Below are 7,232 nucleotides of genomic sequence, written 5' to 3'. Positions count from 1 at the left end.
CGACTCTTGTGTTGTGTTCAGTCGCCTACACTGTACTGCCATCTGGTGTGTGAAAACTGCAACTACACTCAAAAGCCACTATACTACGTCTCTCCCCTCTTAAAGGTAACTGCACTTTTTGGGGTAGTCATCATCATCATCATTCACAATCATTATGTAAAACATATGTTGTTGTTGTTTTTTTTAATGCATTTTAAATATTAAATACATGCATTAAAAAGTCCGCTTACAATGGAGCCTATTGTAGTCACTGTATTCTGCCTAAAAAGCCCTTAAAAGACCCCCAAACAGCTCCATTATGGTTTTATATACAAACCCAAAAACCAGTGAGAAGTTGGCACGTTGTGTAAATCGTAAATAAAAACAGAATACAATGATTAGCAAATCACTTTCAACCTATATTCAATTGAATAGACTGCCAAGATAAGATACTTAACGTTCGAACTGGAAAACCTTGTTATTTTTTGCAAATATTGGCTCACTTGGAATTTGATGCCCGCAACATGTTTAAAAAAAGCTGGCACAAGTGGCAAAAAAGACTGAGAAAGTTGAGGAGTGCTCATCAAACACTTATTTGGAACATCCCACAGGTGAACAGGCTAATTGGGAACAGGTGGGTGCCATGATTGGGTATAAAAGCAGCTTCCATGAAATGCTCGGTCATTCACAAACAAGGATGGGGCGAGGGTCACCACTTTGTCAACAAATGCGTGAGCAAATTGTCGAACAGTTTAATAACATTTCTCAACCAGCTATTGCAAGGAATTTAGGGATTTCACGTCGGTAATACCATCAAAAGTTTCAAAGAATCTGGAGAAATCACTGCACGTAAGCGATGATATTATGGACCTTCGATCCCTCAGGCGGTACTGCATCAAAAAGCGACATCAGTGTGTAAAGGATATCACCACATGGGCTCAGGAACACTTCAGAAAACCACTGTCAGTAACTACAGTTCGTCGCAACATCTGTAAGTGCAAGTTAAAACTGTACTATGTAAAGCCAAAGCCCTTTATCAACAACACCCAGAAACGCCGCCGGCTTCGCTGGGCCCGAGCTCATCTAAGATAGACTGATGCAAAGTGGAAAAGTGTTCTGTGGTCTGACGAGTCCACATTTCAAATTGTTTTTGGAAACTGTGGACGTTGTGTGACCAAAGAGGAGAAGAACCATCTGGATTGTTATAGGCGCAAAGTTCAAAAGTCAGCATCTGTGATGGTATGGGGGTGTATTAGTGCCCAAGGCATGGGTAACTTACACATCTGTGAAGGCACCATTAATGCTGAAAGGTACATACAGGTTTTGGAGCAACATATGTTGCCATCCAAGCAACTTCTTTTTCATGGACGCCCCTGCTTATTTCAGCAAGACAATGCCAAGCCACATTCTACATGTGTTACAACAGTGTGGCTTCATAGTAAAAGAGTGCGGGTACTAGACTGGCCTGCCTGTAGTCCAGACCTGTCTCCCATTGAAAATGTGTGGCGCATTATGACGCCTAAAATACCACAACGGAGACCCCCGGACTGTTGAACAACTTAAGCTGTACATCAAGCAAGAATGGGAAATAATTCCACCTGAAAAGCTTCAAAAATTGGTCTCCTCAGTTCCCAAATGTTTACTGAGTGTTGTTAAAAGGAAAGGCCATGTAACACAGTGGTAAAAATGCCCCTGTGCAAACTTTTTTGCAATGTGTTGCTGCCATTAAATTCTAACTAAATGATTATTTTCAAAATTATTTTTATTCAAGACAGAAGTTTGAGGTTTTCACTTTATTGCTCTTAATGTTGCAGACTATTTTTTTGCATGCATTTTGTAAACACAAGTATTTTATTCAAGACAGAAGTATTGCTAGCCAGAGGAAGCTCTTAATTTAGTTATTTGAAAAACATTTAATAAAAAGTACAATTTATATCTAGTCTAAAAAGAACAGTATTCATATTATAATATTGCTAAAAGTAAGATGCAGTGAAATTAAGTTTTTTTTTAAAAGTAAAATTAAAGTAAATGTTTTGAATCATCCCATCATTTGTACTCATTTGCTTCTTTAAAAAGTAGGGGGGGGAACGTCAATCAATTTTTTTGTGAAAAATTTGGAGATTTTATTTTTGGGCTATATGGTCCAGAGACTACCATTTTTGAAACAGGTTCATAAAAACAATGTAGCGCTGTCATCTAGATGGCCTTTGACTATAGATTTCTTGCAGTAGGTCCTTTAAAAACAGACAAAATAAATATACAATCATCAAATGTCCACTGCAGAGGACGCTGTCAGGTTCAAACACTGATGACATCTATTAAAACAGACGAGAAGCAAGGAATCATTCAGAGTTCAATTTTGCTCAATTGAGAAGACACGTTATTTTGGCTGTATTCTAGTTACAGATCCAAACTACATTCTAAAATTCCAGCCTGCGTGCTTCCTCTATTTATTTGGGAGGTCCCTGTTTACATCACTGAAGCTGTCGCTAAGGGAAGGAGGTACTCTCGACAACTCCAGTTAGACACAATATATGATTATACAAAAATGCAACATGTGTTGACGCTGGTGATATCGCCTTGTCTCTGCCCTGTCTGCGTCACGGCGGTGTTCAGCCTTGGCAGTCAGCAGGCCGTTCCTGGACACAAACACTGATACCAGTAGTGCTGCTAGGATCCTGATGAGAGTGCGGAAATATGACCATATCACACCAGTTCTCAAATCCCTTCACTGGCTTCCTGTTCCACTTAGGATTGAATACAAAGTCTCCCTACTAACCCACCAGTGCCTCCATGGAAATGCCCCCCTCTAAATCAAAGAACTACTCACCCCCAAATCCTCCACAGGACACCTCCGCTCCGGACAGGCTAACCTCCTCCAACCTCCGAGGACATAGCTACGAACTATGGAAGACCGGGCTTTCTGTTCCGCCGCTCCCAGTCTGTGGAACGCTCTCCCTGACCACCTGAGGGCACCACAGACTGTGGATGCTTTTAAAAAAGGCTTAAAAACCCTTCTTTTAAAGGGGAACATTATCACCAGACGTATGTAAGCGTCAATATATACCTTGATGTTGCAGAAAAAAGACCATATATTTTTTTAACCGATTTCCGAACTCTAAATGGGTGAATTTTGGCGAATTAAACGCATTTCTATTATTCGCTCTCGGAGCGATGCCGTCACAACGTGACGTCACATCGGGAAGCAATCCGCCATTTTCTCACTTTCGTCGGTGTGTTGTCGGAGGGTGTAACAACACGAACAGGGACGGATTCAAGTTGCACCAGTGGCCCAAAGATGCGAAAGTGGCAAGAAATTGGAAGAAATTTGTTCAAAGTACGAGGGTGTGGGGAAAGCCGACGAAATGGTCAGTCGTTTGTTCCGCACACTTTACCGACGAAAGCTATGCTACGACAGAGATGGCAAGAATGTGTGGATATCCTGCGACACTCAAAACAGATGCATTTCCAACGATAAAGTCAAAGAAATCTGCCGCCAGACCCCCATTGAATCTGCCGGAGTGTGTGAGCTATTCAGGGACAAAGGACCTCGGTAGCACGGCAAGCAATGGCGGCAGTTTGTTCCCGCAGACGAGCGAGCTAAACCCCCTGGATGTCTTGGCTCACACCGTCCCTTTAGCTTAAAAACATCTATTTTTTTCAATCATTCGAGTACATTCGGGTAGTCTTGTGTAATGCAGTATTTTGTGTATTTAGGTATGGTTAACCTGAGTGCTGTAAACGTGGAAAAATATATGTTTTTAGCACGCCTGAAATGGGCTGTCTGCACTCTCAAAGTGCATGTTGTTGCCAAATGTATTTCATATGCTGTAAACCTAGTTCATAGTTGTTAGTAATTATCTTATCAGACAGTGTTAAGCCGCTGAAATCCGAGTCTGAATCCGAGCTAATGTCGCTATACCTTGCTGTTTGTTTGTATTAGCATCACTGTGTGACGTCACAGGAAAATGGACGGGTGTATATAACGATGGTTAAAATCAGGCACTTTGAAGCTTTTTTTAGGGATATTGCATGATGGGTAAAATTTTGAAAAAAACTTCGAAAAATAAAATAAGCCACTGGGAACTGATTTGTAATGGTTTTAACCCTTCTGAAATTTTGATAATGTTCCCCTTTTAAAAAAGCATTTTTATAGATATATGCATACTAGTTCTAGCTATTAGGCTGTTCTAGTTTTTATTTGAATGTATTTTTTTATTTTTTTTCAATACACTGTAGCACTTTGAGGTTGTTTGCTCAATGTAAAGTGCTTTCTACAAAAAAATATATTATTATTATTATTATTATTATTACCAGACTGGCTTGCAATCTTTTGGATTGCCAGCTTTGCACAGACAAAAGAAAAATACCACTTCCGCACAATTGACAATAATTATAGCAATGGCCCTTAAGCATAAAAGTTGTGTGATAACATATATATAATTATTATAACAAGACGCTGGGTCTCAGGAATATACAAAATAAAAAATAATAATAAAAGGGAGATATCCGAACCCTCGGTCCTTAGCTTTCTGATAACATGGCCCGTGGAACAATTCGGCATAACCCTGTCATATAGTGCTTATCTCCAGGTTTGTCAGGGCTCGACAGGTTCCTCATCAGGTGCGTAGGTCTGGGCTCCTACGTCACTCAACAACACTGCAGTCTGTATCCAAGGCAACAGCAAAAAGACATGATGTCACCTGCTATACCTAACAATGGTGATGAATGTCTCTAACTAGTATACAACAAGAGTGTTGATATATGAGAGATCTCGTCTTACACATGCCAGGGACGGCGTGGCGTGGTTGGGACAGTGGCCGTGCCAGCAACCTGAGGGTTCCTGGTTCGATCCCCAGCTTCTATTACCTATTCTGTGTTGTGTGTTTTATGTTGCACGATTGCACCAAGAAAAATTCCTAGTTCGTGAACCCGTTCTCAAACAATGGCAATAAAAACTATTCTGATTCTGCCAACCGAGTCACGTCCGTTGTGTCCTTGAGCGAGACACTTCACCCTTGCTCCTGATGGGTCGTGGTTAGCGCCCTGCATGGCAGCTCCCGCCATCGGTGAGTGAATGTGTGTGTGAATGGGTGAATGTGGAAATAGTGTCGAAGCGCTTTGAGTACCATGAAGGTAGAAAAGCGCTATACAAGTATAACCCATTTACCATTTAACTCCTTGAAAAATGTATGTTTTGAGGGGAAACGTGCAGATAGAGTAATACAAACGCTTCATACAACATCCCCAGACATGTGTGCATAAAAGTGCAGTGACGTGCGGTGAGGTTCATGACTGGTGAGGCACTGACTTCATCACAGTCAGATTTACAAACATATGAACCCTAAAGAGTATCTTATTCACCATTTGATTGGCAACAGTTAACGGGTTATGTTTAAAAGCTCAAACCAGCATTCTTCCCTGCTTGGCACTCAGCATCAAGGGTTGGAATTGGGGGTTAAATCACCAAAAATGATTCCCAGGTGCGGCGCCGCTGCTGCCCACTGCTCCCCTCACCTCCCAGGGGGTGATCAAGGGGATGGGTCAAATGCAGAGGACAAATTTCATTACACCTAGTGTGTGTGTGACAATCATTGGTACTTTAACTTAACTTTAACTTTACACATACAAACTGTAGCAAACAAAAAAGCACATTTAATAAAAAAAAACGTTATTATGGTCTTACCTTTACTTAGAAATTAAGTCCATACGCCGCAACTAAAGCCCTCACTTAAACTTTCCACGTGCAAGATTGAATCTATTTAAAAAAGTGTAACCGAGGCTTTATAAATGTCGCCTATACTGTATGAAACTACAAAATAACAAACACGGAGGCTCCAGTTTACACGAGGACCACTTTATTTACATTCTTTCAAAAACCTCCGCAACGTGACATCACTTCCGCTCTTAGCGCCTTCAAAATAAGAGCTCAAGGCATATACTGTATAACAGCGCATAACAGGAACTTAACATCACAAAGAGGAAAGCCCATGAAAATAGGTTACAAAAGTTATTTAATAAGAAGCCAAAAAGTGCAAAAACAATAATGTTCGTGTTGGAGGAGTTGTGAATTAGGTACACCTGCAGTCTGCAGGTGTATCTAATGTTGTGTCCCTGCAGTCATTCACAACTCCTCCAACACCAACATTATTGTTTTTGCACTTTTTGGCTTCTTATGAAATCATTTTTTAAAATAGATTAAATCTTGCACGTGGAAAGTTTAAGTGTGGGTTTTAGTTGATATAACAATTCTACGGCGGGGGTGCAGGAGGCGAGCCTCAGCCAGTGCGTCTTTTGCAGCCGTTTTATGATCGCTCAACACAAGAAATACTTTACACACATACAGTTGTTGACAAAATACACTGTACATTATATACCTCAGCTAACTAAACTATGGAAATGTATAATATAGTTCATATAGCAATACAGTCTCACTGCACAGCAGGCCAGCAGTTAGCCGAGTCATTGCGCAATCCATGTTGCGGCACTGAGTGACGTGCCTCAACTGGCTGCTGTTCACCGCACCGCACGTCACTGTGAAAGTGTTAACACAAGGTTTGAAAAAAGAAGCTGTTGATTTTCCAGAAGTATTTTGGGTAAAACTTTAGTATGGGGAACACATATTCATCATCAATTAGTTGCTTATTAACATGCAAATTAGTAACACATTGGCTCTTAATTAGTCATTATAAAGTACTTGTTAATGACTTATTCTGCATGGCCTTATTATACAACCAGTAAGCCATTAACTAAGAGTCTTCCCTCAATAACCTCAGAATTATTGCTTATTAAAAAGTTAAAGTACAAATGATTGTCACACACACACTAGGTGTGGCGAAATAATTCTCTACATTTGACCCATCACCCTTGATCACCCCCTGGGAGGTGAGGGGAGCAGTGAGCAGCAGCGGTGGCTGCGCCCGGGAATCATTTTTGCTGATTTAACCCCCAATTGCAACCCTTGATGCCGAGTGCCAAGCTGGGAGGGTATGGGTCCCATTTTTATAGTCTTTGGTATGACTCGGCCGGGGTTTGAACTCACAACCTAGTAACCCTAACCCTTATATGTTCCCCTAGTGTCCAAATAACTTTCTTACTTTAAATAAGCAACTAATTAATGGTGAATATGTTTCCCATACTATAGTGTTACCGTATTTTGGGTTTTTTAAACACTTTGAAAACCCCTGACCTAATCTAAGTGTCCTCCTGAATTACAATAGAAGCTTAAATTGCTTTACTACGCTCTCATTTTG

Source organism: Nerophis lumbriciformis, linkage group LG20 (assembly GCF_033978685.3).
Source record: "Nerophis lumbriciformis linkage group LG20, RoL_Nlum_v2.1, whole genome shotgun sequence".
Lineage (NCBI taxonomy): Eukaryota > Metazoa > Chordata > Actinopteri > Syngnathiformes > Syngnathidae > Nerophis > Nerophis lumbriciformis.
Note: the sequence above shows the minus strand (reverse complement) of the source record.